General features: G+C 39.2%; 1 protein-coding gene across 2 annotated transcripts in view; it reads right to left on the reverse strand.

The window, feature by feature from the left end:
* Positions 1-22,596, reverse strand: part of fars2 (phenylalanyl-tRNA synthetase 2, mitochondrial) — a 156,875-nt gene that overhangs the window by 1,391 nt on the left and 132,888 nt on the right. The gene's annotated exons all lie outside the window — the stretch shown is intronic.

Genomic DNA, 22,596 nt, shown 5'->3' on the forward strand with positions numbered 1-22,596 from the left:
ACTGGGACTCTAACGCAAACACATGGCATGTTGCGTGTGAGGTTTTAATCAGATTCACTTTGCCAGTACCAGATTTTCTGTCAGGAAGACCAGGCTGGTGTGTGTCACAGTCCAAGCTCATATGACCATGCATGGAAAGCAAACAGCCTGAGAGAAACTGGGTATAAATCCTACAAACCATTGCCACTTGGCAATCATTTCACTAAATCTTGCATTGTATAAAAGGATGTTTAAAATGAATTAAGCAGACAGATAGATAGGACAGATAGGATCCCTGAGGCAACATTTGTGCTATAGCAGCAAAAGAGACTAATAATGGAAAATCATTGTGTACAAAGAGTTAGACATTCAACACATATTAACAAATCACACAGACAGACATCTGAAACATGAATAAAATCACACAGACAGAGACATTAACAAACAGACAGAGGTTAGACATTATGAACATATTAACAAATAAAACAGACATTTAAAACATGTACATATAACGCACAGAGTTAGACATTCAACACTTATAAACAAATCACATGCAGAGGGCTTATTAACAAACACCAAACAGACATACGTTTATGTTTCCGGCATTCGGCAGACGTCCTTATCCAGAGCAATTTACATTTTATCTCATTTTATACAAGTGAGCAACTGAGGATTAAGGGCCTTGCTCAGGGGCCCAGCAATGGCAGCTTGGCCAACCTGGAATTCAAACTCACAACCTTCCAAATAGTCCAACATCTTAGCTATTAGGCTTCCACATCCCTCAGACATGTAAAACATCTTAATAAACCACATTAACAGACTTAAAAACAATAACAAATCACATACAAGATTTAAACATTCAAAAAAATATTAACAAATAACAGACATTTAAATCATTATCAAAACCTAAGAAAAGAGGGGTTAGAATTTCTAAAAATATAATCAAATCCTTAGTAGAAAAAGACATCTGGGCAAAAAATAAAGATATACGATAAACATATATTTATTTATACACTACACAGTGATACCTCGAGATACGAGTGCTTTGACATACACATTTTTTGAGATACGAGCTGTAAATGGACCAAATTTTTGCCTTGAGATACAAGCAAATTTTTGAGATACGAGCATCCGAGCCACTGCCGCCGCCGAAACAAAAGATCCCCAACAACCACGTGTGCATGCATGGACAGAGCTGGGAGAGCAGCGACTAGAAAATTGAATAGACCCCCCGTATAACAGAACCACTAGTAATGCATAGTAACAGATAAGCTCGCTTACGTGTTTTTGGAAAGTAATAAATGAATGAATGGATAAACAAATAAATAAATAATTAGAGAGAGAGGGAGAGAGAGAGAGAAAAAATATGTGGGATGTATGAGGTAAACTGGTACAACGAACACGGGTTCCGGCATGGTGGAGTCGGGGTTGGAGGAGGGAGTTTAGATCGCGGCAGCAGCGAAGCGCTAGAGCGGCTCTATGAATGGGAATTTAAATGGTCGGGTAATATGGATGTCGTAACCGTGGCCTGCCAGAACTAACGCGATGCTTGATTTAAGTTCGTTAATTTTAGTGAAGTTTAGTTAAGTTCCATTGAAGTGTAAAGTAGCATTAAGAGTGTACAGTAGCGAGTAAGTGAATGAAAGTGAAAGTGTAATTCCTCCTAACTCCTCCGCCTGTTTACTCCTCCCTCAACCTCCGTGCGCATCTTCCGTAAAGTAAAACCAGTTTATTTTTTTAACATTCTCTTTTATTACTGTATGTTTTTATACAATATTTGTCATTTATAAATACAGGTACTGTACATTTTTCATATTCAAAACACAAACAAAACAACTGGAGTGGAATTTTGTGAGCTGGAACGGATTAATGGGATTTCAATTAATTTAAATGGGGAAAATTGCTTTGAGATACGAGCAATTTGAGATACGAGCAAAGTCACGGAACGAATTAAACTCGTATCTCGAGATATGACTGTGTATAGCTTAATTACTATGGAATCCTGTGTATAGATTGAATATATTTATATGAATGAAATCTGTCCTGTTATTCTTTTATTCTTGGTGGGTGGAGGTGTCTCCTGTTGAGACAAAGCATCGTGGACTCTAATGGGCAACTGGCAGAAAAAGACCCCTAGAGCACCAGGGTGGAATAAGCAGAGAGCAAATAGTGTCACTGGAAAATAAACACAACTGTTTCCAGTTTTGCTGCCATCCTCTTCTGGGTAACTGAATAATTTCTAGCAAGTTCAGAGTCGGTTCTGTGATGGAACTGGTTCTTTTGACCAGCTTATGGAGATGCTTGGTATCTCCTGCAGTCAGGCTAATCCACCAGTAGACTACGTATAGAAAAGAGACACACTATGTGGCCAAAGGTTTGTCAAAACCTTATCATCACAGGTGTCTCTTTCCTATTGCCAAAAATTCAGGAGCACACAACTCTATATAATAACTTTGAATGCTGTAGTGTTACAGTTTCTTTTCAATGGAACTAAGAGGCTCAAACCTGCTCACCAAGTGAGCTCTTTGACAACATGATAAGACATCTCATAAGAAGAACATGAGAAGACATCTCATAAAAACCTTGGGTATCTTCCACAGGACCCTGACGCTGACTCAGACTCAACCCCATTGAACACCATTAGGGAGAACTGGAACATCGACTGCACCCCAGACCTCCTCACCATCCCAACATCGGTGTCTGATCTCACTAATCACCACAGCCATGCTCCAACATCCAGTGGAAAGACTTTCCAGTAGAGAGAAGTTTTTATAACGACAAAAGGGAAATGAATCAGGAATAAAATGTTCAACAAGCAGATACAAGCATGATGGTGAAGCTTTCACTTACTTATGGTCATATTTCTGAGTATGTAGTTTTGATATGCAAGATTAGATTATTTGTATTGTCCTGAAAAAAACCTGTAATATTGTTGTACACCTAAATTTATGAAAACAATAAAAAAAAAAAAATGTATTACATTTCGATGCATATACTGTACAAAAAAATGTAGGACTTTGCAGATAAAACCCTGCAAACATTGTAAATGAGACTAGCTATATGCATAACATCTTTCCCTTTCAACAAATTTATCCAGATGTTATTGTCTTTCGTTAGACAACAATGCGATGTTCTTATTCTGTTGCTAAGCAACCTGAAAAACCTAAGGCTTGAATTCAAACACCAGATCTCCAGTTTTTGACTAATTAGTTTACTTGAAATACAGAATACAATTAGCAACAAAGGTTTTCAGGCAAGTTTGTCTCGTCGCAGAGGGAGTCTGAAGATACCTGCATCCTATTTAGAAAGAAAACAAGTAAAACTTTTTTTTGTTTTGGTTTTTTTGTCTGTTTTTTTTTTTTCTGTTGAAAGTCAATCTGTATTCAGAAACTAAGAGATTTTTCTTTTAAAGTAAAAGTGTCACAGTGCAGTACACTATTGATATTTAATCTAACTGGCACGCAGCATAAACAGAAGTACTCTTCGTTCTCAAACGATTCGTTTTGATTTCTTTTGAAGTAAATTTCCTAAATTGTAACCTAACGCAATGCAATGTTTCACTTAATTAAACATGACTGAAAAGGCAGTGGTGTAAAATAAAATGCTTCTGCGAAGTAGAAATTTATTACAAATGAGCAACATGCTTGAGTGAAAAGTAGGGTCTTTGAAATATGTGTACGAATTCTAGAATTTCTTAGTACCTGGTGTGCCCCATTTTTGTGCCCCATGTTCCCTTTAAAGCGTGTGTAGTCATGTTGTCATGTCGTACAGGGGGAGTTAACACGCGTCACAATTTTGACCTAAAAATAGTGCAGAATCTTGAATAACGAATCGTGAGAAATTCAAAAATTGTATTTCTTTGTCGTAATTTTTTTTCTAAATTCTACAACTTTCTTTATTATAAATGCTGCATGTCTTTCTTTATTGGGCAATTAATCAGCTTATAAGGCTACGTTAATGCCACATTCATTTTTTCCAACAATGAAGTGAGTGTCACATATACATTCTTTAAGCTAAGTGTAGCGGTCTGTTTCAGTGTCTGCTAATGAAAGCATGTTGTGATAATTATTCCTTATCTCATTCCACTGCAACTGAAATAACAACTGTCTTTACCAAAGGGGAAATACAGCATCTGTGCCTAAATTAGTGCCTGGTTGACTGTGATCAGCAGGGAATCTCATCTGTAAATCACTGACATACTGGGGAAGATCATACTCCTGTGTGCTGTGAAAACGCAGATAATTAGTCCAACTACAAGCCTAAAAATGAGAACTAAAAAAGAAGGAACATAGGATATGTGAAAGCAATTAACATACCAAAAATAACCAGAAACTTGCAACATCAAACTCCCAGATTTGTGAAAATAGGCACCTACAAAAATAGCTGGCAAACATTGTGACTTTGGAACGCAACACTAGATACTTGTGGAAGAGTTTTCTGCGACACTCAGCCAGATATCTGCTGCGTGAGCCATGCAAACGAGAACGCCTGACAAAATTGGGCCACCGCTGATTGCCACTGGGACATGTTATTTTACTCATGGATCCTGCAGCCAAAGAGGCTAATTGGATAAAGTGATTTTCTAAATCAGTCAATTGCTTTACTTTTTTTTAATCAGCAAATAAAATGACTTAACAAAATAATCGATGATGAAAAGAAAATGCTATGAATACCATATGCCATATTTCTTACCCTCATTTACAACATATAAAAATTATAAAACAGAAAAAAAACAAAACATTTCTTTTCCGCTAGACGATGAAGCCACCGTGGGAAGTATCTGAGGCTTTTACTGATGTTTATGGTTTATGTGTACACCTCTGTTTCTTCGTTCTCTATGGTGTAAAATCATCTGATATTTCGACTGAGCACACAGGTGTTCAATAATTCACCTACCATGGGAAGGTGTTCCAACAGTGATCCAAATGCTCACAATACCTTTTTATTGAAGTCTTCTCCATTTTATTGTCTGCCAGAGGTTGGTTTGGGAGATGGCAGGTGCAGTTATTTATGCCTTTTTTTTAAATAAAGTATGAAAAAGCAACAGATCCATGCCATGTAGACAGCTGAAGCACAAATCTGACTGCTACCTGGGAGGATATACTGTTGCATATTAAGGTTGAACGTGGAGTATTTTCAGTGTCACTGAATCACACGGGATCTGATATCACCAACACTATTGTACAGAGCATTTTTAATAAGTAGTATGGAGACCACTAAACATTAGAAACAGGGGAATCAAAGCTCAGCTAACAATTTTCATTCATTCATTCACTCACTCTACCGCTTATCCGAACTACCTCGGGTCACAGGGAGCCTGTGCCCATCTCAGGCGTCATCGGGCATCAAGGCAGGATACACCCTGGACGGAGTGCCAACCCATCGCAGGGCACACACACACTCTCATTCACTCACGCAATCACACACTAGGGACAATTTTCCAGAGATGCCAATCAACCTACCATGCATGTCTTTGGACCAGGGGAGGAAACCGGAGTACCCAGAGGAAACCCCCGAGGCACGGGGAGAACATGCAAACTCCACACACACAAGGTGGAGGCGGGAATCGAACCCCGACCCTGGAGGTGTGAGGCGAAGGTGCTAACCACTAAGCCACCGTGCCCCCCCAGCTAACAATTTTATGTTAGCAAAATATTTTCCACCGACAAAGAAAGACCTGCCACCTCTAGGATACTGTCACTAAATGATGAATGAGATTCGCCAGCCATGACTTTCGTCTACCTCACCGACGGCACGGCAAGACCGCCAGCTTACGGAGGCCTCCAAACAGGAATCTCAGACTGATATCTCATGGAATATCATGACACACTCACAAGCCAGTGATATCTCCTTGAACGAGGCTGAACGGGTCACAGACGACATGACGCAATGGAAAACTCTTGCTGCCCGATGCTACATCTGACCCTAAGTCTAAGTTTGAACTGCTAGCTTATTAGTCAAAAAAGTACTTGAAATCACTCTCTTTCTAAAAAAATCAAACATTTCTCAACTTTGGAAATGTTTCTCTGTAACCAAAGCATTCTGCCTTCTACCTGCTTCCTGTTGGATTCCATGTCAAACATGTTCTGGTTGTTAAGGTGAAAGAAAAAAAAAAACAACAATTAACGCAATACCACTCTAACATTGACATTTCCAGTATGTATTTTCTTTCTAACTAGTGGCTTTGAGTGAGCGATATCTACTTATGCCACTGTGAAGCAATTCATAGTCAAGCAAGTATTTCTTAAACATCACCATCCGCTTAACTTGCAAGAACCTGTCCAATATCCTGTATATAGAATATACTTATATCATCCTTGGACTTGGTACAACTTGTATTCTTGAGATCTGATCACAACGACGTCAGCTGGTTGACAACTCGGTTATTTCTTCAGTTGGTACATAGGTAATATTTGAATTAATCTCAGAACCCATAGCTTGCTCTGCTTTTCCTTCCACAATGTGACAAATCGACATAATATTTAACATTCCAACCAACATTATTCTAACATCAGTCTTTTAACTGCATTAGCAAACCATTCATCCGTGAACATGAGCCAGATAAATATGTTAAAATTATAAGTGAGACTTATATTTACATTTTTATTCAACTTATCATTGAGGTAATGCCCATATTAACACAGATAAATCTTAAAGTGCTTTTTTTTCTCTCTACGTTTTGTCCTTCATTATGTCGCTTTGTAGAAGCCAACATTCTGTTTTCCTATTTCAGCTTAGACAAAAATCCATAAAATTTAATGCGGCCTAGGGCTTTCGAGCCACATGCACCAAATTTGGAAAAGTTGTAGACCCTGGTCTGAAGTTTGTTGCTATTACTTTTCTAAGCGATCCGAGTACCGGTACTTCCGGTACCGGGTCTCAAAGTGGCCTTTTTTCCCATAGACTCCCATTATAAAATTTGGAGGTTTATAACTCGGCAAGCTTTCGAACTATCTACACCAAACTCGGCCAGCTCCTTTAGAGTGATACTCTGAACAAAGTTTTAAATTGGTGTACCGACTGGCCTTCCGGTTGTGCCGCAGCCCCGCCCCCAAAATATGCAAAATCAAAAAACTTTTTACAACATGGACATGTGACATATCAAAACACTCAGCACAATGAGGGGAACTGCCTCGCGGCTATTCTGATGATGTCACGTGATGTCTTCCTCAGGAGTATTTGGATGACGTCATATGCTCGTCTCCACTTGCCTCCAAATGTTTTGGCACCCTATTTTTCTGTCCACTTGCCTCCAAAAGTAACACTGACCCTTATGTCCACTCGCCTACAAAAAGCACCGGCCTTTGCGAATACTTGCCTCGTCAAAGCCAACATCAAAGTTTGTCACGACGAACTTTACAAATCTAGTTACACACTGTGATAGTGTTTTTGTCCAAACAGCTTAAGTTACTATTCCCAAGTACATAGATTTGAAAATGTCATTTTTGTGTTGTAGAAAACGGAGACATACAAAAACAATGTCGTATTTTGAAGTCATGTACGCAATCGTGTGATCCACTCAGCCTAACACAAACACGTTGATGTTGTTTTGCACTTGTTGTGAATGCTATCCAGTTTGATAGCCTTGTTAATGTTTAATGTCCCTTTGTACAACCTTCAGATTGCTTTTTTCCCCCCAAAGCAATTTAACAAAAATGCAGTTTTAAGATCCATCCAGATGAATGTGGATGTAGCCTGAAAGAGACTTCAATGCAAGTAGGTTAAGGGTTAAAGAATAATGCACAAGGAACCAACAGATGTGGCTCGGTGGTGCTTGGGTTTGAAGACCATGTCTTTTATCATTTTACAGCAAAGGGAAACTCCACCTGGAAGTCAAACCTGCTTTACGAGAATCGTACATGATCCCTTTACCATCACTACACTTTGCTTTACATCTACCAAAGGCTAAGTGCTGCATTTTATGCTTCGAACTGTAAGAAAATCTAAAAGAAAAGGTGACGGCATCGTGTTTGCACCCTGCTATCTGCTACTTTACTCCGCTGTACTGCTCTCACTACACTTCACGGCACAGGTTGTGCCTTTGATCAGACAGTCTAGCTTTTCTTTAGTGCCTCTGTGGCCTCAAACCAACAGTTTGAGAAATGAGTATTGAGTCCCACAATATTTGCAATATTCTTTGTCATTTTTTTGCTCTTCATCATTTCCATTTCCCATTCCACTACCTCTTGTTCGTAAGCCTATATAAGAATGAGTGGAGAATTGGGAGTCCAATTTGCATGATTTGAAAAGGATTTTAACAAGAACGGTGGTGGTTGTGTATCCCTTGGTACAGAGTACTTTCCTTTTCCCCAAAAAAAGAATGCAAAATGTATTCTTGTGGATAAACTGTACTAATATAATGCGGTTTGGAAAGATCTAGAGATCTGGGTTGTTCTACAATCAAACAAAGTTCTCTGGAATTGTACAAAACAATCTGTATTTAGTATTTAATCGTCTTTTCTTAGTGTCTATCCTTTAAGGATTAAAACGACAGGACATGGCATTATAGGAAAATAATCCTATAATCCGATGCAAAGCTGTTACTGTTACCACCTGATGATAAGGCAAAAAATGTTTAGAATAATCAATATAAGAGTTCATTCCAAGCAAAAATCCCAGAGCAAAAAGGCCTCCTCTTTGGTGGTTCAGAGAAAGACTAGATCATCTCTACCATCAAGGTAAGCTCTTCTAGTAAGTCATTTCATTTGCTGTCATACCCTTAAAATAGAATGCAAACAAGAAAGCAGCTACTTATTCATTCATTCATTCATCTTCTACCGCTTATCCGAACTACCTCGGGTCACGGGGAGCCTGTGCCTATCTCAGGCGTCATCGGGAAGCAAGGCGGGATACACCCTGGACGGAGTGCCAACCCATCGCAGGGCACACACTCTCTCTCATTCACTCACACACTAGGGACAATTTTCCAGAGATGCCAATCAACCTACCATGTATGTCTTTGGACCGGGGGAGGAAACCGGAGTACCCGGAGGAAACCCCCGAGGCGCGGGGAGAACATGCAAACTCCACACACACAAGGCGGAGGCGGGAATCGAACCCCCAACCCTGGAGGTGTGAGGCGAACGTGCTAACCACTAAGCCACCGTGCACCCCTGCAGCTAATTAAAGAAAAACTATTTCAGACATTGACATGTACAGTAACCTTGATCCTGTTTGGATCAATTCTAAAATCTAATCAGGTCAGTTAGTTGCTGGTTCAATGAGGTCGCGGATACGGAAGATGGTTAAAACCAGATATTACTATTATTTTCATTCTGGATTTTGTGTATGTGAAAAAAATGTTTAAAGAAATGTGCTGTAAAGACCATAAGTCACCCCAGCACTGTCCTCCAACTGCAGAGCATCAAATAAGAAGCTGCATAGTCTGAAAGAAAAGAAAGAAAGAAAGAAAGAAAGAAAGAAAGAAAGAAAGAAAGAAAGAAAGAAAGAAAGACTCTCTCTGTCTGTCTCTGCTTTGTCACATGTTGACAAAGTCCACCCTCACTCGAGTGCGGAGTATTGTATCATCCAATATAAATACGCATTATAGATTTTTTTTTCTTTTAAAAAACTAATAAGCTTTAAAATGATGCGTTAACCTGAGGCAGTTAAAATCTCTTCTATTGTAAATACACTATCGAAAAATAACGATATCAGATCAATCAGTCTCTATATATGAAAATATTAAATAAATAAAATAAAATAAAATAAATAAATATCAAATGAATCCTTTTTTTTTTTTCACCTATCCAAGGCACAATGATATCCAAGGCACAATGAATGTTTTACTGTTATTGACTGTTTGGTATCGATATGATTAACCGATCAGTGCCATCACTAGCTGTTACTATAGGAACAATAATAATAAGACACACGTTCTTTATATCTTTAATATCGCTGTAATTTGCCTTTCAGTAAACAATCGTATAAAATGAATTCACTTCTAAGCAGAAACAAGACTGCAACAGTGCTGCGATAAAACAAGAATTTTCAGTCGGTTGTAAAGTGCACTGAACCCTGGGATAATAGATGGTGTATGTATCATGTCCACCCTAATTGTGTTTTGTAATTTGCAGCAGCATAAAGGTCTTGGCAAAGCTCAGTGTGCAGAGCAGCCGGTTCACCGCCTGAAGCTGAAAGATACGCTGTGCTTCTGATAGAGCTGTGATTTATTTTGTAATCTGTATTCGAAATGGATGCTGAATGAATATTTAATTCATATAAAACATGTTTCGATATTATGACGCTTTTCATACGATCCTTAATAAGAGAAAGCGTCAAAAACGGAAACAAAAAGGATTTTGCCGTTTCATTTGAAGGGATTGTTTTGAGGCCAGTGGTAATAAAGTCAAAGTTTCTTTCATATAAACTGAAACAAAAGCACAAAGCTGACTTACCGGAAAACATCCAGTAAGTGTGCTTGCCGAGAGGAAAGCAATCATGCAAGCTGACACCCTCCAACAGGTTCGGCTCAGAGAGAAGGAAGACGAGTAGACAGGGAAAATTCATTCAGTGGGCTCCTAATGATTTCCAACAGGGAGTGGTACTAACAGCTCAAGCACTCAAGCAATGTGATATTCTGTGAAGTGAGAACCGTTGTTGTTTTCTAATGTGATAATAATCTGAAAAAGGGCAGCCTTAGCTTTCCATTACGAGCTTCCTGGAAAGAGTACTTCATCCAGAATGTAAATATAATGGCGGAAATGTCGGTGTATCTCAAGGCAACGGCTTTATAGCGGACTTTTCACTGATTTTAAACATGACCTATTTATAGTATTTATTCGCCACATCTCCTATATGCACAACTTGTGTTACTATATATAGTGAAAAACTATAAAGCTGCATCTATCTGTGCTGTTGCTGGAGTTGATTATATTCATACTAGGCACTTTATTAGGAACACTATACTAAATCTGGATAGGGTCCTCCCTCTGCTCTCAGCACAGCCTCACTTCTTCATGGCATTAGTGGAAACATTCCTCTGAGATTCTGGTACATGATTGAATCTCTCAATTCCTGCACATTTTTCAGATGATGCAAATCTTCTGTTATACCACAGCCCACGGATTTCCGATCGGATTCAGATCCGGTGACTGGGAAGGCCACTGGAGAACACTGAACTCAACATAATGTTCATGAAACCAGTTTGTGATGACTTTTACTTTGTGACATGATTCATCATCATGCTAGAATTAGCCATTTATTACAAGATAAACTGGGGACATAAAGGGATGCACGTGATCAGCAACAGTACTCAAATACTCAGGCTGTGGCGTTCAAGCTATGATTAATTGATATTAGCATGCCAGAAGTGTGCCAAGATAACATTCCCTACACCACCTCCACCAGCCTGGACTGTTGACACAAGGCAGGTTGGGACTATGAATTCATGCTGTTGGTGCCAAATTCTGCCTCAGCGTAAATTAAGGTTCATCAGACCAGGCTATGTTTTTCCAGCCCTCAACTGTTTTAGCATTTTTAAAATAACAAATAATTTGTTTTCCTAATACTCACTCACTCTCTCACTCACTCACTCATCTTCTACCGCTTATCCGAACTACCTCGGGTCACGGGGAGCCTGTGCCTATCTCAGGCGTCATCGGGCATCAAGGCAGGATACACCCTGGACGGAGTTTTCCTAATACTGATGGATGAAATAAATATTAAAGTCAACTCGATCCACATTCAAGTTTCAAACCAGACAATTTACAAATCTGTCTTTTGTGTGCTTTATTAGTCCTGACTTGGTTACCGATCCAAAAGTACCAGTGAAGTGCTCACTGTTTTAGCTTCTTAACATTTTCTCTAATCCTATTTCCATACTGCTAGTGCTAATAATATTTGGTAGAGCAATTATGTTACAAGGGATCCTCTGAGTATGTGACCTTGTTACAATCAACCTACAAGTATATCTGAGAATTTTACTCCAATATCTGACCCAGTTCTATTCGCTGCTCAGGAGGTACTTAAACTGCACAGTTTGCAGTGTTTTAAAAATTTAAATACATCTGTGGCTAAACTCCAACAAGCAGTCCACAGTTACTCTCCCTCACTGAGTATCAGAGTATGTGGCCACATATAAGGCAGTGTTGGAGTCTATCCCGGGAACGCTGGGTGAGAGGTAGGACTACACCCTGGGTTGGATGCCAGTCTACTGCAAAGCACCACACACACACACACACACACACACACACACACACACACACACCCACACACACACCTAATTTATCAGGCCAGTTCACCTACTGTCATGTTTTAAGAAGTGGGAGGAAACTGTAAATCCTGAAGGAAAGCCACTCATACACTGGGAGAACATGACCACACATGCGATGCATCACTACATGCTGAGCCTCATGCCACCTTATTACTGATGACAGTAACATGACAATGTGAAACATTTTGACCAGACAAGCTGAGGAGACACAAAAGGTCTACAGGATATAAAAAGTCCCACTTTTTTGTGCAAAACAAAAGCTGAAAAAAAAAAAAAAAAACTAAAACTTTACAGAAACAGCAAAGATTCAGATTACAATTCAGACAGATGTCAGGAAATCTGCCCATGACAAACATAATAAAAACTAAATGTTAAAAACACATGCCAATCATATTTTTGTCACTTGCATTTAGTAGGCAATAGACCAGCAATAGAGATTCAAGCTCCAGCACCTTGAGTTATCTTGATTATTCTATTTTTACCCTGTTATACAACTGGAAGTAATAAGAAACCTTTGTCACCTCCACATTAGAGCACAAGGATGTTTTTTTGGCTCCATTGGGCTCCTGAGCAAGACCCCATGAGGTATCAAGGCTCTGATCTGACCCATGCTCTGTGCTCCTAAACTTCCCCACGATGTGAGATATGCACTTTTGTTCTGTAATGTAGATGTGAAAGTTTTCTTTTTACTTTAGTGTTGTATAATCGGGTAAAAATAGAATAATCAAGATAAGAGTGACTTGTTTATTATTTTTGTTGATTGTAAATTAATTTTTTTTACCATGCTGCCCACTTATTTCTGTTTGAAATTATACCAATTACCATTTCTTCCCAATTAATCTTCTAATTAATTTCTAGAAAAATCACTCACCTACCAGCAACTACTGTGAGCATTTCAGCGAAGCATATGCACCACCATGAACTGTTTACATAACGGAAATCAAGTTTGAAATGCTATAACTGCGACTGTGGTTAAAATATCATTAAAAAGTTCTGAGAAAACCTTTAATTTTCAGAATTTCATAAAGATGGAAAAAAAAAAACGAACTAAATTTCATCATGCCAAGGTTTTTCCGAAACACACACACATACTTGCCCAACCAACATCCACATCCACATCCACACACACACACACACCTACACACACACACACACACTTACACACACATACCCACCCACATCCAACTTTCATTAATATACCCAAAGAATAGCACAGCAAGAATTGTTTGGTGAAGCAATTTGGCTAGTTCTATTTTAGGAGTTTTTGATTAAATCCTGCTGTTAGATGAGGGACATACGTCTCATCTGCAGGCTCTCTCTCCTCCGGAGTGGAAGGGAACAACCCAAAAAATCAATTTGCATTTGATTAAGAGCTAGAGACTTCAGCAGCAGAAACTCAATGCGCACGTTCTTCCTATCGTATTAATCCAACAACTAATTTATTTCCTAATTATACCTGACGGACAAAGAGGTAACAGAGCAGAGTTTTTGAGCTGGTGGTGTTGATAAAGGTTTTGTGAAGGAGGCACAAAAGGCTTGTTGTGAAGGCTTGTTGGGTTGAAGGTTACATAAGCGGACAAGCGGTGACCAAACACGATCCAATCTTTTCGATGAGAACAACAGTGACAAAAAGTAAGTGATTGTGCCCTTGAAATCATACAACACTTACCAGGTGTTACTAACAGGGGTTAACTGATATTCGTGTCAAAATAATGTAGAATGGACAAATCCATGTTAAATGTCTTCTTTATGGTAAGAGGAGAAGATGCTGGATGTCTTTTTTAGGAAGGATGTACCCTGCAGAAATGGTTATTTGAATTGCATAGTTGCTGCATACAGTTCCTTTCACTTTATGCCTCATCTCAGAATTATGAAATTATGAAAATGAGGCATATCCTTTATCTCCACAGAAGAACTTGGGATCAGAGCGCAGGGGCAGCTACAGTATGATACAGTGATCCTGGAGCAGAGAGGGTTAAGAGCCTTGTTCCAATTGCCCAACAGTGGCAGCTTGGCAGTGCTGGGGCTTAAACCTAAACCTTCCGATCAACAACACAGAGCCTTAAATACTTGAGCCACTATGCATGTGCTGCACGAGGCACGATCACCAAATACATGCTATTTCCCATAAACCACCTGAAACTAAAATATATTCCAATGGATACATTACAATGTTGAGGTGGATGAACTGTTTCCATAAACACCTGAGTGAAGTTAAGCACGTATAATGAAGATTTAATATAGAAATTGCACAGAATAAATTGTCTTGACAGAGCTATGGACTTAAGCTCTATTCAGAAATTACACAAGTTGTGGGTTGAAGTCTGAGTAAAACCAAGGTGCATCACAGACACGCGTGATCCTAGCCTTAAAGTTTAGCTAATTTTTCCTGCACAGTTTCAGAAATACCAAACGAGTCCAGTGCTACTGTCTGACAGTTTGATATAATCACAATATGTCATAAAAACAATATGGAATGTTTTTAAAGGTGACCTGTTTCTGAATGTGTGTGAATAATGTAAATATTGATATATCATCAGAAATATTGTTCAGTTACATCATGCTGTTCTGATTTTATACAATCTGCATCTAGTGCCCTAAAGGTAGCTGGGAAAACATCCATCCTACTGCAACACCAGTTGAAACTTAACAGTATGGCTCCATGGACTCATGCTGCTTAAGCTTTCTATTACTATGATTCATCTGAGCAGGCTTTGTTTCTGTTGACTTTAAGGCAAAGTTGAATTATTGGTGCGTTCTGAGACGTGACCCATGCACTTGCTTGCATTCTCGCTCAAGTCAAGTCAAGTCAAGAAGCTTTTATTGTCATTTCAACCATATACACGTAGCTGTTGCAGTACACAGTGAAATGAGACAACGTTTCTCCAGGATTGTGGTGCTAAAATAAAACAAAGACAGGGCTAAGGACTTAATAAGTAGTCCTAGCCACATAAATTGAAACTGTGCAACATGGTGCAAACAGCGCAGGACAAGACAAACAAGACAGTGCAGGACAAAAGATAGTACAGACGAAAAGTTACAAGACAATACAAAAAAATACAGAAAAAGACAATATACAAAAGACAATAAACAGAAACAGCACCAGTGTAAATACTGTATGTTCATTGTTGCTATTATCTTAAGACCTCGATTATGCATTAGTTATATTCCATGACAGAAGAACTAATACCGGGGAGATGCTAGAACCAGGCCACTTACAGACAAGCATACAATGGTATCAGTATTCTCATTTTTACTTACTCCAATCCTCACCAAAACGATGCTAGATACTCGGTTCTACATGATATCATATAGCTTCGACTTTCCTCGAGGTAAGCCACAAGGCTGAAGCTAATAATCGGTGTATATGACTTTTCATGCATCAGTTACTAAACTCTATTCTGTCTGAAACAATGAACCAAATTAAATAAAGACTCTAAGATAATAATTATTTAAAAAATCAGGATCATTTCATTCTCCTTTCCATATACCGACAGAACCCACTGTACTGTACATCAGCACCGAAGGAGAAAAAAACAGAGCTGTCACCCATGACAAAATAATAAACCTAATTAAAAGAAGAGGAAAGAAGACGAAAACTTTAGGGAGATCAAGTATAAATTCCTGCATGAAGAGAAGTCTCCAGGCGGAGATGGAATCGCTGAATTATTAAGATCTCCGTCATGAAATCAGGAAAGCACCTCAATCAACAGAGGGATTCAAAGCGGAACGATAATAAGTGTTCGCCCGTGCATCTGCTAGCTGGCCCTTAAAATAGGCTTCAATCTGTTCTTTACTGCACACACAACCTGAGACTCAAACTACTGCTTATGGCCTTCAAAATCTGGCTGATAATATCAAAAAGATTATTAGGATCAAAATAGCACCTGCATGACGAATTCAGCTCAGAACAAAATGATTTATCACCCAATAACCTTGAAGCATTACTATATTCTGAGGAGTCGAATATTTCAATATATATATTTCAAATGTACCATAAATGTTACACAGATTTGGGTCAAGGTGTGTTGTGTGACATCATCACAACACAAATTCAGCAACGAGAGCTCTTTTCAATTTAAGTGTCACCGATTTAAATAGCCCCAACAATAAAAAAGCTTCAGCAAATCGCTATCACGATCGCTATATATTCGTCTAGACCAAAGACTGCAAAATCTCTTCAGTTTTATATCCTTATTGCTTGAGTGTACCTACTGTATAGGCGTAATAATACATAAAACAAAACAGACACAAAGTGTGTCATTTTTGTATAATAGCACAGATTTCGGTGTTGTTTCAGTGCTGCAGAAGGCCATTTTTTGGGAGGTGGTAAAGGATCTGGGTTGGTGATCAGAAGAATCAGTTCAATCCTGTTTCATAGCTGCCCCTGCACTCTGACCCCAGGTTGCTCAGCTGGGATATGCGAAGAAAACAATTCCACTGTGCTGTAATGTATGTGTGGTGATAATAAAGGCTTCTTCTTCTCAGTCTGGAAAGTGGTATTCCAGTTAAAACACAGTGATTTGCCAATGAATATAATGTTCCGTTTATTAAAAAATGCCATCTCATACGTTTTAACCATTTTATGTTGTAGAACGTCCATGAGACAGGTTAGTTCCCATTATCGCTTGTTATACATTACAACCAAGTTATAACAAGCGATAATTGTTTCCTTGCAGATCATCACATCAATAACTACGTGGTTTTCATTGCTTAATAAGAAAAACACAGTTTTAAATCCCTTTATTATTATTATTATTATTATTATTATAATTTCTGTGTATGAGCTGTTACTATAGAAACAGTACATTCGGAGCCGTCTTGTTATACAAATATAACGGGCAGATTCTGACCAATCAGATTTGAGCATTCGGCTTGCTTAGCTAATATTACTTACAGTTGATTAATGCTGAATTCACAATTGGTTCATGTTAACTAACACGGGAAAATAGTATTAGTATCAGCCTGGCCCATAAAATGTATTTAACACTTTAAGCCCAGAGCTATCAGATTAAATCAGTCCAGAGGTCTGGCGGTGACGGAGGCATGGAAAACGTATCATCATAGCTCTTACAGATAATTTCATATACTCCACTTGTCTGCCTGGGCTCCTTTAAAGGTGTATTCGCTTGGGAAAAGAAAAAGGTCAGATAAGTGAATGGGGATGTTTCATTCAAGTGAAGTTTCATTCAAGAGAATCCTAAACTGGTCTTTAATAGAGCTAAAGCCATAAGTCTGGTCAATTACTTACACAGTATAATTTTTCACATTTTAAGTTTCAGGCTCCTCCAACACCATCAACACATTTTGATGCATAACCTCTGCTAAGTGCTCATTTATGCTGAAGTGAATTGGCTTGATGGCCAAACTTAAATAGTCTCAGATGCCCAGAGGGCAACGTCATGGATGATTGACTTGTATTTCACCTTACCTGGCACACACTTTATACTGGATAATTGAAAAAATACATTATTAATTTGAGGCAGTGCTGTCTTTTAATACCTGCTCTAATCTCCCGAGGCCTGGATCATGAGTTATTTGCAGCGCTTAAAGGTAAAGGCATAAAGCTTAGCTTAGCCTTTAAAGATGAGGATATATTCAGAATGGATGGTTCAAATAAAAAAAATTGTCTTTGCACCATGCCCTGAAAGTTTGGTGGCTGAGAAAAATTACAAGTACTTGCAATAAAGTATTAAGCAACTTAATGATGGAAAGGAAGTGCTTGCCATGCTGCAATGTGGAGAATCAAGGAGAAAACAAACTTTAAAAGCAGTTATTTTAAAAAACTAAACAAAAAGAGGGGGCACGGTGGCTTAGTGGTTAGCACGTTTGCCTCACACCTCCAGGGTTGGGGGTTCGATTCCCTCCTCCGCCTTGTGTGTGTGGAGTTTGCATGTTCTCCCAGTGCCTCGGGGGGTTTCCTCCGGGTACTCCGGTTTCCTCCCACGGTCCAAAGACATGCATGGTAGGTTGATTGGCATCTCTGGAAAATTGTCCGTAGTGTGTGAGTGCGTGAGTGAATGAGAGTGTGTGTGTGTGTGCCCTGCGATGGGTTGGCACTCCGTCCAGGGTGTATGCTGCCTTGATGCCCGATGACGCCTGAGATAGGCACAGGCTCCCCGTGACCCGAGGTAGTTCGGATAAGGGGTAGAAAAAGAATGAACGAATGAATGAATGATAACCAAAAAGAGAACTTTAATTTTAATAGCTAAATACAAGCAGCGCAGGTCTGGAGTGTGAGCACAAGTAAACAAAACAAGAAAATTCTATATTGATTACAGACAAGATTACAATAAAGATTTAGACAGAAGTCTATCTGCAGGGCTGGAGACTGTAAGTAGAATGCCTATAATAGGATTTGCTGTGTCTTACTACTGGATAAGGCTTAGGAGTTAGCAGAAATCACGGGGAGCACTCTGACAGTACCGCGGAGACTGTGCACCCGGAGACACAGCGAAAGGCTATCAATTATTTGTCAATATGAAGCAGCTCCATGGAGCGTATGACAGTCGCCCACTCACCATCTGCTCTGCCAGCGAGCGGCCGATCCGTCTTTTGTGGGAATCGTACAGTAAGACAGAAAGTGCTGAAATGTACAGCGTGTGAATATAAGTGGATAAGTAACAGCTCTGTAGGAATGACACTAAACAGAGAGTGACCTTTACATACAGTACTTCAACTTCTTGTTCAAAAAAAATCACTGTTATAGAATGACAGATTTATTTAAGTAGGAGCTAATTCAATTATTCATGAGATGGACAGGATTTCCCGTTACCTATACTTTAGTCTTTAGCTAAAGTCTATCATTAAGTTACACTTAAACCTACACGGACACTTGGGAAATATGTGAAAATCTACTCTGACTGAAACATGAGATCAGGATCACCTAAAAAAAAAAACTCTGGAGCTGTGAGACAGCAACAGAACATTGGTGCCTTAAAATCCAGACATTATTCACAATTAACCATTTGGCGCTTTAAACCAAACCGACTTATGATTAAGAGTGTATCTAGTTAATAATGCATGGATTTGAACATCATCTTTCTCAGTAGCAGCCTAGGGCCGTGTGCTATGTTCTCACACACACACCGACTCACGGTGACAAAATGACCAGAGACCACTCAGCAGTGACGGTTGGCGACTAGATAGGGGTGTGTCCAGATACGAAATAAAAAAACATTTCTGCACATATTTAGCTACTTGATGCAGCGACTACCAATGGGAATAAAGACAGCAGGACACATATGATCCATCTCCTGTTTCATGGACCCAGACAATCCAGGGCTTGCACTTTCACCACAGACAGATGGCCACAACGGCAAAGAGCGCACATTGCTTCATCATTGCATACATTGCATACTGGTGAATTTTATATACAAATGCTCCCCCTCTAGAATGTTTTACTATTGCAGCAAAACTACTGATTTGGTTTCAATCAAGGACTTCTAGTTGTGCCACCTACGTTGCTATGGCAACCAGTAGAATAAACACATACCTGCGACTTCACGATACATAACTGGTGACATGCAGCAACAAAATACCTACAAGCGTAAATATATCTTTAACTACCGGGTTAAAAATGTCCCAGAAATGTTGTCTCCTCATCAAGAATTGAACCCATTTGCCCAGGGACAAATATGTCAAACAAAATGTTGAACTTGAGAAAGACTGTGTGATATCAGCTGTCTTTTAATATTATTTAATATTATAAGCGCTGGTTAACATATATGTATAGACTGTGCCATAATGTATCCTCTGTGTTCATTATGTTCACTATACGGTGAGGATCTTCTACCAATAACCATACAAATAAAGAAAATAACTACATTCTACATTGTGTCAGCAGTCAGCGTGATCTGGGCTCATGCAGAAAACAGGGTGAAAGCAAACTGAACACAGCAGGTATAATGGTAGTAAAATGAAACCTAGAGATAATCCTGTGAGATTTGGTGAAAAATATCTGACCCTGGCAGCTTATGGTCATTTTTTTTTTAGCTGATGCTCATGCTACATCACAGGGCGACATAGAACTCACAAAGCAATGCACTGTGTCATTTCGCTTTAAATTCAGGCCGAAAAATCATTCAGTGATTTTTTTCAGAACAGAAGCTATGGAAGCTATGGAAAGGAAGTATTTCCCAGAAAATGCAGTTCACTTTTCTGTATCGATCAGGGTCAAGCTGGATTTGTCTTTACGGTCCGGATCAAGACATATATGAGATATAACTTCCCCGTGCTTATGGAGCAAAGCCAAGGCTAAGCTGGTATTGACAGACAGGAATTAAGCCCATGACTGACTAACTTAACTAAAGTCCTAGGTTATTATTAAGGTCAGGTTATTAAAAAAAAAAAAAAAAAAAAAAAATTATATATACATATATATATATATATATATATATATATATATATATATATATATATATATATATATATATATAAATATGTATGTATGTATGTATGTACACACACACTCACCGGCCACTTTATTAGGTACACCTGTCCAACTGCTCGTTAACGCAAATCTCTAATCAGCCAATCACATGGCAGCAACTCAATGCATTTAGGCATGTAGACATGGTCAAGACGATCTGCTGCAGTTCAAACCGAGCGTCAGAATGGGGAAGAAAGGTGATTTAAGTGACTTTGAACGTGGCATGGTTGTTGGTGCCAGACGGGCTGGTCAGAGTATTTCAGAAACTGCTGATCTACTGGGATTTTCACACACAACCATCTCTAGGGTTTACAGCGAATGGTCGGAAAAAGAGAAAATATCCAGTGAGCGTTAGTTCTGTGGGCGCAAATGCCTTGTTGATGCCAGAGGTCAGAGGAGAACGGCCAGACTGGTTCAAGCTGATAGAAAGGCAACAGTAACTCAAATAACCACTCGTTACAACCGAGGTATGCAGAAAAGCATCTCTGAACGCACAACACGTCGAACCTTGAGGCGGATGGGCTACAGCAGCAGAAGACCACACCGGTACTAGTAAGGTGTACGTAATAAAGTGGCTTGTGAGTGTAATATATATATATATATATATATATATATATATATATATATATATATATATATATATATATATATATTACCCTCACAAACTGTGATTAACATCACGAACTGATGTCTGAATTTTCTTTACGGTTCCACCAATTATGTGAAGTCTCCTAGACCAACTGCCACCACAATGCTTTACTTCATCTATAATGTGCTTATTGTGGAATAAACCTTATTAGTGGGTCTTCATCTCTGAACATTTGAAGACTTTGTGTTGGGTCTGTGTTGAACTCAGAAATTGCTCTGGCCTGATAAGCAACCAGGAGCTTAATTCCACTCAAATACAAAATGTTGTTCAAAGGACATCATTTATATTTACATTATGTACTGTCCAGTGTTAGGTTCCCAGCAGCGATGGGTTGCCATCTGAGTCTGGTTTCTCTGAAGGTTTCATCCTCATATCATCTAAGGGAGTTTTTTCTCACCACAAACATCTCTATCTTAACACTAAATGTAACAGGACCCACTTCTTCCAAAAAAGGCTCCACAATTTGTTCCTTTTGGTTAGCAGTGATTTCACTTTGCGGCACTTACACAGATACCATTTTTACCCAGTCAAATTTAAATGGTAAAATCCTGAATGCTGACCGTGTCTGAGGTTAACAAGGCCTGCAGTTTATTAGATGTTTCTTTTGTAAATTGTTGGATGAGTAATCACTGTGCTCGTGGGGCAATTTTGGTAGTCCAGCCACTTCTGAGTAGATTCTCTACTGTTTTTAACCCTTTGATGATAATGCCTTTCATGCCCCCTTTCCACCAGAGAGAACCGGGTGCCGGTTCAGAGCTAGTGCTGGTTTGAAGTTAAGAACCGGTTTGCCTTTCTATGGGCTAGAGAGCCATCACAGAGCCGAGTCTTACGTCACTGTATACAGTACGTCTCATCTTGCCCAGCAACGTTAGCGCAGCAGCGGCAAACACAAACACAACATCAACAATGGCGGCTGTTGCTTTACTGTTAATGCTCATGGCTTTGCAAACCTACATTGGCATCCAAACGTGGCGAATCCTGATTTAAAATGATTTAAAAATGGCGCCAACAACGTTCTCTTTTGTCTTGTTGGTCACAGTAGCCCCGTCCACAGCCACTGACGCAAGCGGTTCTTAAGTCTAGACCAGCAATGTTTTGGTGCTACTTAAGAACCACTTTTCCTGGTGCAGAGCCGGTGCTTTGGGTGTCGAAAAAGAAAGAACTGGTTCTAAATTAGGCTCTGGCTCCGAACCAGCACTCAAACTGCCTCGGTGGAAAAGGGGCATCAGTGTGGTTTGCTGGAGTCCCAGAATCATAGAATTGGCTTTGGAACAAGTTCCAGACTAAAGTTTTGTTGGATCTTAGCTGCTTGTTGAGACTGTT

The sequence above is a fragment of the Tachysurus vachellii genome, chromosome 5 (genome assembly GCF_030014155.1).
Source record: "Tachysurus vachellii isolate PV-2020 chromosome 5, HZAU_Pvac_v1, whole genome shotgun sequence".
NCBI lineage: Eukaryota > Metazoa > Chordata > Actinopteri > Siluriformes > Bagridae > Tachysurus > Tachysurus vachellii.